The sequence below is a fragment of the Lethenteron reissneri genome, chromosome 26 (genome assembly GCF_015708825.2).
Source record: "Lethenteron reissneri isolate LAM-NWPU_2019-01 chromosome 26, ASM1570882v1, whole genome shotgun sequence".
In the NCBI taxonomy this organism is placed as follows: domain Eukaryota; kingdom Metazoa; phylum Chordata; class Hyperoartia; order Petromyzontiformes; family Petromyzontidae; genus Lethenteron; species Lethenteron reissneri.
Window position 1 is genome coordinate 6,634,715 of NC_083804.1, and position 12,125 is coordinate 6,646,839.

The 12,125-nt window shown below is 45.6% G+C and overlaps 1 long non-coding RNA gene across 2 annotated transcripts in view; it reads right to left on the bottom strand.

The window, feature by feature from the left end:
• Nucleotides 1-7,158, bottom strand: part of LOC133347560 (uncharacterized) — a 43,734-nt gene extending 36,576 nt beyond the window's left edge. For both annotated transcript variants that reach the window (XR_009755731.1, XR_009755732.1), the window contains exon 1: nucleotides 6,611-7,158. This is a non-coding gene — a long non-coding RNA (uncharacterized LOC133347560). The remainder of the gene's footprint in view (nucleotides 1-6,610) is intronic.
• Between the last annotated feature and the right edge of the window lie 4,967 nt (nucleotides 7,159-12,125).

Below are 12,125 nucleotides of genomic sequence, written 5' to 3' on the forward strand. Positions count from 1 at the left end.
AATAATGCATATTCCAGATGGCATAATCATTGCATATCCAGGATACAATGAAGCATAAGTATTACAGCCCTATTACACAACTTATCCTCACTTGTTTAGCACACTAATATTCTACACAAGACTAATGTAATAAACGTCACCAATATAAACCAATGTACGTCGTGAATATATCATGGGACCTCCTTTGCCAGTACCAAAATATGAGAATCGGTTTTCCCCTTTCTTCTGGCAATAAAGCAGGTGTTGAGATGTTAAAACACCAAACTGAAACCTTTTACAAGAAATCATGTCTGCATTCTAACCACAATACTTGTGGTCAGAATGCAAACAAAAAAACCGCGCTTTTTGGCGTCCTCTGATCGAACACCGTTTTGAGACGAAGCTCAAAAGAAAGCTGTCTCAGGTGTGGACCAATCAGTTTCAAAGACAATGCAAATATTATCAGAGTACGTTTTTTGTTTGCATTCTGACCACAAGTATTGTGGTTAATGCAGACATGAATCCTTGTAGATGGTTTCAGTTTGGTGTTTTAACATCTCAACACCTGTTTTGTTGCCAGAAAAAAGGGGAAAACCTATTCTCATACGTCGTGAATCTTGACATTACGTAAATAGCACGCAGAATGTATATGCAAACTATAATGTACGATGATGATCATCATCAGCTACGGTCAGTCCACTGCTGGATGAATGCCTCCTCAAGCCACCACTATCTCTCACAATGCTAAAATAAATTAATCCACCAGGCACCAGCACATGAATTGATTCCATCACTCCAAATATTTGATGGATGCCCTCTTGGATGAATGACACTCAACTCCTTGGCTGCCAATCCGTCAAAATTCTTGACCATCTGCCGTCATCCTTTTCCGGTGACGTGCCATGTTCAAGGCCACTTACTTTTTGTTTATAACCGTTTGAATGGTGCTCTTAACCTGTGTATATGTTCTCTAATCCACGTGTTTCTCTTTCTGTCTCTCAATGTGATTCCTCGCGTGCATTTCTCCACTTTACTTTTGGCACTCTTCAATTTTTTTGTTCCATATATTTGGTCGCTGACTGTGTTTGCAGTAGCAGGTAGTACGCTCTGATTAAAATCTTCTGCATTAGGCACATTGGTTTGTTACATCCACCGTCAAGTTCAGCTTTCTAAAAGCCCCGCACTCTGGGTTCGACTCCCAGCCACGGCTAGGAACATCATTGGCATGAAGTGCAGTATGGTCTCAACCCCACCCCCCATGAACAACACATGAAAAACACAGCTTGGTGCAGCCTTCATCCAGCAGCGGAGTGACAAAGACCTGCAAATGTAGTACGTACGTGGCGGTGTTCGAGGAAGACACGCCACTGGGAATCGCCTTTCATTGTGGCCCCACAGTTCAGCTCTATGAGCACGTGAGACGAATTGGTTAAAACGGGTCTTGGAACTTTGCATTTTTTCTCTCTCTCTCTCCCTTGCTTTGATCACAACCAATGCCCCCAAGCCTGTGAAGCCCCGAGCACTGGCCACCCGGCCACCTTGAATGCCTTTCCACTGCTACACATTGGCTTTCCATCAGGAGGCGAGAGAAAAAGAACTGTAGCGAGAGGTAAGTCGTTCTCATTGGAATCAAAATTGTGCCGCTTTGATGGGAGAACGTTGCCCGTTAATGCGCCGTTTTTCACAGCAATGTAAACTATTGCGTCGTGTACTGGGACTAATGTATTACTTTTAGATAAGTGTCCCGATCACAACTCTCCGTAATCGTATGCAATCTGTCAAGTGTCACTTACAATTACTTGAAAGTCATTCGCTGGATCCTAAATACATCTGTTTGAAAAACTATGAGGATTAATACATTATTTTACTGTTCGCAGGTAGGATAAAGTTTTCGGAAGGGCGTGTAAAACGGCAGTAGAATGGTGGCACGGTGCACTATAAACCCGACAAGCCTGACTTGGCTACCCTCACCGACGAGGGCCATCTGAATCAGTCCTGTGTCAACCCTTAACAAACCCACACTGACCAGTGTGGTGAAGTATGGTCATACAACCCCAATGAATAACACGATGTGGGTAGGCATGAGTTAGCAGTCGATGGACAAAATGGGGCTGCAAATTATCGTCTAAATCATTCCGTACTTTTGATTGTGCCAATATCTTGTTCGTGAAAATAACAAATAACTAACTTTAACAGAGTTGCCAACTGCCACTTTCCTTCTGAGCGGTGACACAAGGCCTAAGCCGATTCGTCAGATGCTGCAGACTTGACGCAAATACCGGCATGACTAATCCAATGGAAATCGAATGTCTCACACGAAGTTAAAAAGAAAATAGAAACAAATCTGGCAGTTTAACACGTAGGCTTTCGCGACCAATATTACTCATAATAAAGGTTTTTGGGTTAGATCGCGTAAATATAAATGTGTCGTTAACCCACCACCATCCGACACAGCCGACCAGTAAGTTTTGCACACAGTGTTGGTGTACGGTGCTTTTTCTGCAATATTTTGCTGTCTTTTCTTGGATTTTCTGTTTGCACTTAGTCACTTTAAGATGTTTTCTTGTTCATGTTTTTTTTTGTTTGTTGCGGTTGCACCCGATTCAAGAGCTTGAAAACGTTAAACTTGTCACGTAAACACAATGTGCGATTTAGTTACTACTTCAGCCACCCGTGTGTCGGAGAGTAAATCCACAACATTTACAATTTGAGTACGACGTTTCGCTGCTTCCTACATCAAGCATCATTGGGCTATTTTGCCAGAATCACAAAAATACTGTGATATGGCATTATGATGAGTCGTTAATAAGAGGAGTTTTTCATTGTAGATGTGAGGATTTAAACTCCCCCTTCTCTGTGATTGTGTTCCTCTGTGATGTGGTCCCTCCACATCATTACAGATGAAAGGAGTTGTGTTTTTCCATTGGGTGCAATTGTGAACAACAGCCATTACCAGGCATGTGTACATCAATATCGGCATCATCATTGGTTCACTGCAGCTCAAAGACTGAGTCTTACAAGGCGTGTGGTAATGTTTGGAGATGTACCATGTGTGTGTGTGCTCGGCATTTGAAGGCCTGAAGACCAGAATTTGTTGATTTCGCCGACAATGTGTTCTGGGAGGCAGTTCCATAAGGCCATCGATTCTATAAAATTGATATCTTATTTTGTAAAATATGGCATTTTACTTACAAAGTATTTTTAGACGTATCTTATAGCAATGCTTATTTTGTTTTTCGGCTGGAGGGTGGGCCATCCGACATTCACGGATATTCGGAAATGTCTGCGAATGTAATATTAATTCAGACGTAACTCTTCCAATCTTGCCACGGTCGTGCTACGTGAAAACACTCACGGCCTATTTATTATTTTGAGTTATTGTTCCGATTGTCGTGATCGCAGGTTCCTTCCTGCAACTGCGGCGAGATTGATCGCGCATTGAACTTCGCAAAGGAGAAAGTGCACACAAGGGAGCACTTGGTGGGTCGGGGGGGGGGAGATCAACTCGCTCACGAATCGTCAGCGGCGGATCTCGCTGCGAAAGAGGCGAGCACAACGCGAGGACTTCTGGCTGGAGCGATGTGTATCCAACGGCGGCCGTCCAAGCAGTTGCTCGACGCGCCTTCTGCGCGGCATCGCGACGCTTTTCAGTGTCGTAGCGACGCTCAAATGTAACACGCTGTGCCTGTGCAGCTATTAATTATATACGGTGGGGGGGGGGGGAGTTGCTGTATGGGCCTCATAGGGCAAAAGGGGATATCCATTTAGTACGTACGCATGGAGGGCGGAGGGGGGTTAACCCAAATGCATACGGTTTAACACGTAGGCTTTCGCGACCAATATCATCCATAATGGAGGTTTTTGTGCTAGATCGCGTGAATATATAAATGCGTCATTAAACCCGCCACCACCCGACACAGCCAACTAGTAAGGGTTGTCACGTAAACATAACGTGCCAATTCGTCACTAGTACAGCACACCGGTGTGTTGGAAAGCCAAGCCACAACATTTACAAATTGAGTACGACGTTTCGCCAGTAATTACAACTAGCTTCATCAGGCGACAACCTGATTTGCGGAGCGTACGCTTGCGTATGGGGGGGTCTACTGACAATGTACGCATAGGAAACGGGGGTGGGGGGTGGTGAAGCCTCGATAATAATTTGTGTCCATTGGCCTTCAAATTAGTTAGATAGTCCGGCTGTGGACTATCTGTTTGCTTAAACACATGAATATGATTAATCCTTGATCGTTTCTGCGTGGATTAAATATCGGTCGTTCTATAGGATTCGGGGGGCGGGGGTGAAAAGTACGTGTGCATACAGGGAGGGGTGGGAGGGGTCAAGTTTTGATAGATTTTGCTTACCTACTCAATGGATGGCCCCTAACTGGGTGCCCCCAGTGTTCCACCCCCTCTGTGGCAGCTGGCGGTGTTGTGGGTGCTGAACGTGGTGGGGGCAGTTGTTGGTGGTGATGGCGCCGGTTGTGATAGCGGTGGTTATTATTTGTGGTTAATGGGGGCGGTGATGGGGGTGGAGGCTATAATGGTGGTAGTGATGACGATGATTGTAGTTGTGATAGACGTGGTTGTGGTAATGGTGGTTGTAAAGGAGTTGTATATTGCAATAGTGCTTTTGCTATCAGTGGATGTTATGATGGTTAACGCTACGGTGATACTGGTGGTGATGGTGGTTATGGTAAAATGTGAACTCGTTTATATAAATGTGCTGTTTAATTGCCAAACATTAGTCACAATAAGCCAAATATTTCGAGTTAAAGCTTTCGTGACTGCAGGGATTAATCTTCTTGGTTCTTTCGGTAAAGTCACGTAGAAGGAAAATTATAAAATAATAAAAATAACCATAATAAATAAAATTATCACTAGATAATAAAATTATCCCTAGAGAGAGAATTTTATTGTATTATGTTTAATTTTTAATATTTCATTATTTCCCTTCTACGTGACTTTACCGAAAGAACCAAGAAGATGAAGCCAGATCTTCTTATGAAAATAATATAGATATATAGTCTATCATCCTATTGGCCTTCAGATGTACACGCTTGTTAAACGTTGCATCGGTTTCGACCTTCTGGTTCTCATCAGCAGTCAGGTTGGCAAAGCAGCAACTGCTGGTTTACCATGCCATGGGCGAGAGTTCTCTGTATCAACTATGGCGCTCTGTCAGCACACATAGAGTACAGTGCGTTACTTCTGTTGTACCATCTATGAACGTTAACTTTCTTTTTCAAGTGCCACCTTCGATACAACGGCAAAATGCACAACATCCACGATGACATTATTCACTTCAAGTGAGCAGAGTACTGTCGTACGTTTTTAGATTAATCCCGAATGCATGGCTTACGATTGTGATTCGTTTCAAACGCCGCATTCTTTCGTCAAAGTCGTGTGAAGGCTACGCTGAAGAATGGGAATCTTTCCTGAGTTGAACGTTAACCGTGCCCTAAAAAAAACACACCGCAAGGATTTCACGTGGACCACTAATGCGTGTTTGCTGTACGCTGCACGGCAGAGCTTCACCGTTAAAGTCGTCGTGGAGAAAATGAAAATTTATTAAATAAATAAGCAGACAATACGCCTCCACACAATTCGTTGAATGTCAGTTAGAGGAAATCAGGACCCATATCATACAGATGGAGGGGTGTGGGGGCCGTTGGCCCCCGGGGTCCCTCCCGCCTGCATCCCCTATTCGTTTACGTTACCCCACCTCCCTATTACCCGCTACGGTTTCGCCGGCATTCGAACGCGACACCCCTACTATTTACAGCCTCGCGCCGCGCTCCCACGCTGCGAACATACGTGCGCACATCATCATCAATCAAACGCCGTGCTCGCAGTATAGCCCTGTGCGGCACGTTACCAATGCGCATCCGTATCCGACACGTAACGAACGTATGCGCACTCCCACACACAGCTCTGCACGGCACTCACTCTTGCGCCGCACTTTACGCACGTAACGAGCACACGCAAGCGGGGCACACGCCGACACAACGACTCAAGTTGCCGCCGCCGTGCGCGCGAGATAAACCGTACAACAATGCGCAGCCGATTACGCGCTCGAGCACACGCAAGCTCGCACAAAGCTAACAGCTTCACTGCGCACCGTGGTTTCACACACGCGAGCGGGGTGCACGCCGACACGACGACTCGTCCCCTCCCGCACTCGCGCGTGCACGTCAACACAAGTATCGTGCAAGGACGATTCTCCTCTCACACGGCTGCGTAGGCACGCCAACACACAAAAGTGCTCTCCCCGGGCGTTAGCACACACACCTCCGTACCCGCACCATCGTACAGAGACCACGGCCTTTACGCATACAACGACCACACACCCGCGAATGCAGTGCACGCTAATACCACGTTCAAAAACACCCAACAACACGGTTTTGTTACTACGCTCGAGATTTTATTAACCCTTGTTAACTCACCGAGCCACCCGTGTGTGTGTACGAGCCAGCAAGGCGCTTCCAACCCACTCTCTAGTGGCGTGCAGCCCTATTCTATGCTGCGCTCTCTGTTACACCGCTTTCCTACTCGTCCTTACCCCGAACTAACCTTCTCCTACGGATCCTACTCTCCGCTCTGAGGTGTTGTAAGGCGCGTAATACGATACCGTCTGTAGTCCTAGGTGACCTTGCGGCGCTCAGGTCGTCCTGCAGACGATCCTGCAGCTCGCCCGATGACTCCCTCGTCGTTGACCCCGTGTCACTACTCCAGAAGAAGAGAGTCCCCTACTGCCCCTGCGTTTTCTTTTAAACTATCCACATCAAAGGCTAGGCGCCCCCGTCCCGACCGCCTTGGTCTCTCGACCAATCCTGAGCCTAGGATTTCCCGCCCTTTTGCGATCCCGCCAGCCTTTGACCTTTTTGCTAAGCAGCAGCCCCGGGTCCTGATCCTAGCTATCTGCCTTGCTGACCCGTGTTTGTGTTTGTATGCGTTTCTAACTGCGGGGCTCTCTGAGCTCGCCGTGGTCGTGCGATCTCAAATCCGCCCACGGCGCCGCAGTGTTACTCAGCCTGGGAAGGGTCCTGTCCAATTCCCTGGCCCTGAGAAACCGTGGGGTAACCCCCCGAGGGGGCCCTCGGGTGAAAACTCAGGGTAGGTGACCCGACCACAAGGCCCTACGTGGGTGCGGGTGCGTGCTTATGTGGGGGGGGGGGGGGGGGGTGATGGGGGGCAGTGCAGTGGTGGAAGCCGGGCGGCTCCCTGGCTCGGCAGAGCGGCCCCGTCGTTGTGGCACCACAGGGGCCTTGCCTATGGACAATCTGGCAGCTAACCAGCCTCACTGCTGACGAGACATTAATGCTGGAAACCGGTCTAGAGTTTTGCTTGTATTGAAGCAATGTTGTTGAAATTATGCACTCCCAGAAGGCCTTGTGGTTGATGTGAAGCATATAAAAAAACACACATTCTGTGGAGGGGAAGATTTGTTAAGGAGATATATATAAAGTCTGCTTATTTTGTTACGTACTGTACACACATGTTCACATACTTTATACACATTGCTTGAATAACCCGAATCATCATCATCACTATCGCCACCATCCATTCTCTATCCACATCTGGATGAAAGCCCCATTGCATTATTGAAGCGAAATGTTAACTCGACTGTAATTTTCTCTTTAAATGTCGTGTTGCTTGACTTACATCGACATGACTGTGACATTGGTGCTTGAAATGTATTTTTATATCAATACGTTATGAACATAAGCGTTCAATACTTAAGGTATAATATCACCTACGACTTACTTATTGCGTATTTGCACTTCAGTCAGCGTACGGTAGCAGCCAATATGTTGAGAGGCTAAACGCCAATGCCGAGATCTGCTAGCCACAACGAGATGGCTTCAGGGGAGAGAGAGTGAGAGAGATACATACGTCGGTCATTCGTCGTAGTGTTGTTACTCATCATCACCTGTTTGAAGGAGCGCACAGAGCACAGGTGGTTCTCGATGTGGTCCGTCGGAGTGAGAGTGGAGGGTGCTTTTGTAATGCAGCAGCGATGCCCTCTACAGCACGGTCCCGAGGAGACGGCCACCCCCCGAAACCCACAGCGGTAGCTTTGGCGGACTGCACCGCCACCATCGTTCGGTGCTTCAACTCACGAACTGCGGACTCGATGGGAACAAGCCCAGGGAATAACAAACCTGTCAACCCGTTATCAGTGCTCCTACCTTATTACTGACCAATTCAGACCTTATCGGTCACCCCGTGCCCTTATACATCTAAACGTTCATCCTACAAAGTCCCATCACAAGGGAGAAACACAAATTTAAATAGACAGAACATGTTTTGTTCGCTCGCATTGAAACGGTTGTACGCCGTATGGATCTGAACACTCAAAATCCCCGTATGGGTTGACACGGTTTGCAAGAATAGACACTGAGTATTGGAGAACGACATTCTGTGTCAGTGCTCTTCGATAATGTTCAGAGGTTGGCCACTTTCGCCGATAAGACATCAGTGTGAGGCAGGGACGTGCGGTCAGGGGAGGCGAAAAGTAGAAAAAAAGAACAATCAAATAAAATAAATATTAAGATTTTCCCACTGATCTTTGTTATAAATGTCATTTCTGTACGATTTCAATCCTCTTTATAGTCACAATCGCGAAATTTGCGGAGTTCCGCTGCAAATACAGGAAGAGACAAGAGGTGAGGCAGCGACGAGCTCTGCCTCCCTTCTGATTGCGCAACCCCTCAGTAACAGGCTGGAGCGCGGGCAATAAGCGCGTGCCTGTTACTATCTCAGTATGTCACCAATGTAATGTTTGTAGACCCCTTCATTTCATGTCCTCGCCTTCCATACTCCAGGTAACCTATTTCACGTATGTGTATAAATATATTTAGGCTCGCTGGTCTCGTCATGAAACTGCAATGAAAAAGCACCAAGGGAGGCAGCTATCACATCTGCCTCACTGAGGGGGGACGTGTCTAACACGCCCCCTCAGTGAGGACACGCCCCTCAGTGAGGACACGCCCCCTCAGTGAGGCCACGCCCCCTCAGTGTGTGAATCTGGCTCTGACACGAGCCAGTGCCTTCCCAGCCATTGACCTCACCGCACCTCACTGGCGTGAGGGCCGTCACACCGCCTGCAAGATAAAATAATTGACATTGTGTGCATTGTCGTAGGCAGCACGTCAGGGGCCGCATTAAAGGCCACCAGGGGCCTCCAGTGGACCGCTTTGCCTTGCAATGAAGAACACCGCGCTCTGTGCGTGTGTTGAACTTTTTTCGTACCATACGTAGCCAACCGTGCTTATCGGAGGTGCGGGGGAAGGACAACAAACCGAACACAAAAAGCAGTTCTGAAATAAATAAATAAATACATTTTTCTCTGTATTTAAGAGTGCATCGCTCCTTTGGCTTCCTAATATCGGAAGGAAGGGCTTCCCAGGCGGCCAAGGACCGACTTCGTTCGCTGGTTAGACTCCGAGTAGCCGGCTCTATTCGAGAATGAGACTCTTGGCCGAAAAGAAGAAGAATCGTGTTTGTATTTTAATTACCGTACGTTTCGGCCAATACACCCGCAGTATGGATGACTATTTAGCGGTGCATCTTCTTGGTTCTTTCGGTAAAGTCACGTAGAATGGAAATAATAAAATAATAAACGTCGTGAGAATTATTTTATTATGTTTTATTTTTATTATTTTATTATTTCCATTCTACGTGACTTTACCGAAAGAACCAAGAAGATAAATCCCTGCAGTCACGAAAGCTTTAAATCGATATTTAGCGGTGCTCAAGTGATAGCCCCAAGCTAGCGATAGAAATTTCAGTAAATGTGAAATGTTATAATATACCCTGATTGTTGTGTTTTGGGGTTTTATTCAGTCCACATTTTGTTGCTTCTTTTATAATTGCAGTACATCACATGACACGGAGAGACCAACAATTGTAATTACGAGCAGGGCAGCAATTAATAATGTTTAGACACGAGTCGCCAGATAGTGTTTAGAAAGTTTAAGTCCTGATAAGGGGCCAACTAAGCCTCATCGTCTGTTTGGGCTTCATAAAATTAAGCAACTGCAACTTTCTAAAACATCGGCAGTGGGTAATGGTGGCCTTCTAACACTGGCTGAAGGTCACCAGTGGAGAAACACCACGACCTCGTTATGCGTTTGAGACATATCTCATCACAAATCAAACCCCAAGGAAGGAGGAGCCTTACCTCCGATAAGCACGAATGGTTACGTACGGTACGAAAGAAATTCAACGTACATATGTTATTTTCAGAAAGAGTAAAACCTCTAATTTTTTATCCAATTTTTTTTTATACTGGCAAATAATGTTCCCGACCTTCCTCGTAGTATAATCTCTCGGCCACATGGTGGCAGTGTTGTTCGCAATTGTTTAAACAAGTTACTTAACACGCCTCACAAGACTGTAACCAAAGCTAGGCCGTCTCCCCGCTCAAATGTCCTTGGGGTGGCGCTGATGTCCTTATTAGTCAGCCCAGAACCAACGGTGGAAATTCAACACTTTAATGGTGGCGGGAAACTGCAGATGGATAAATGTACGATTGAGCTTTCTGAAAGTGGTACAGATTGTATAGAATCTCAGAGAGATGATGGGGCGAGTGCCACCCAGCTGACAATTAAAATATCACCTCACGGTAATTAATATATGCATTAATTTGTATGTAGATTACACACGGAAAATGTAAGTATTATTGAGATTAAAATATATAATTATAGTGTAAGCCATATTTTTACTCAGCAAAGCCTCACTGAGTGTCAACGCTGTTTTTCAGGAGGGTCCTGCTGAATTTGGATGCTTGACCAATGCCATCAATAAGTTTGACCAATGCCACCTCGCCTGGTATACAAGAGGTCATTCAGACGCTGTCTCCCCGACAGACCTGGTCTTCACCTGATGACGGCTGCTTGCGTTGTGGCCGAAACGTCGTGAGAATTATTTTATTATGTTTTATTTTATTATTTTTATTGTTTCCATTCTACGTGACTTTACCGAAAGAACCAAGAAGAAGAAGAGGTCACGGGTTCGATCCCGACCCTGACGCCTGCATATTTGGAGTTTGCATTGTTTCTGTCCCCGTGGTCGTGTTTTGATTTTTCTCCGGGTCCTCCAGTTTTCCACTCCATATTTAGAATCAACAAAAGTGGTAAAACCCTTGGGTGAGACTTACACGATCGCGGTATTGTGGAATTTCCATCAGTGACTTATGTCCAACTATGCAGATGGACATGGCTCTGTTGCCTATTTAACATTTTGCTTGAATGTGTATATATATTTTTTAGTTTTCACAAGATAATGATGTTGCGGAAATAGCCAGGTCACTCACAGTGACTGGATACATATTTTTTTTTTTATATTTCTCGACGGTCAGGAACTATTCCCTGGCGTTACTTGTACCACACATCACAACAACAACAACAACATCTAAATGCAGTGGCAAAAGCCACAAACCTATTTAATAAGATGAATTGCAATGACTGTATCACTTGCCAATAGTGCTGCAGGACATTTTGTTGCGTCATATTTAATTAAAACGATACTTGAATGGTTTATATGCCGTAGGGGATGCATTAATAAAGCAGACAAACACTTGCCAATCCGAGAATTGCTATGTAATATCCCGATGATGCAATTGGTAGCATCACGATATTATTCAGTTATTTAGTTTAATCTTTCAGAATTCTGGGAGTGCACAAGGTGATGCTCACTTCACTCCAAGGTCAGGAAAGAATGACCACGACCAACAATTCGAAGAAATAAATTAACTATTGACAGATGCACCTGCGTGTGCATTAAAGCAATCACGTGTCCATTCAGTGCTGTCTGCTTGACTGAGTGAGAGCACATTGACATTTCGCGTGTCTTTTGCGAGAGAGAGAGTGTGAGACGACCACGAGTGTGTATCGCTGAAGGAGGATTTTATTCTTCCTAGATGATGGTCATTATGGATTCTTCTATTCCAAGTAGCAACAGAGAGAAACTGGATCTCGGAGGATGGCAATTAGCATGTCCGAATGCATTTCTTCTGAGATCTTTTCATCCGATGTAAATGTTTCCTGTTTCCTGTTCCTGTGCAATCAATAGCAGTTTGTTCTGTCCGAACGACTTATTTTAAAATGAACGCAACATTCGGCCAAATAATTATCGTAAGC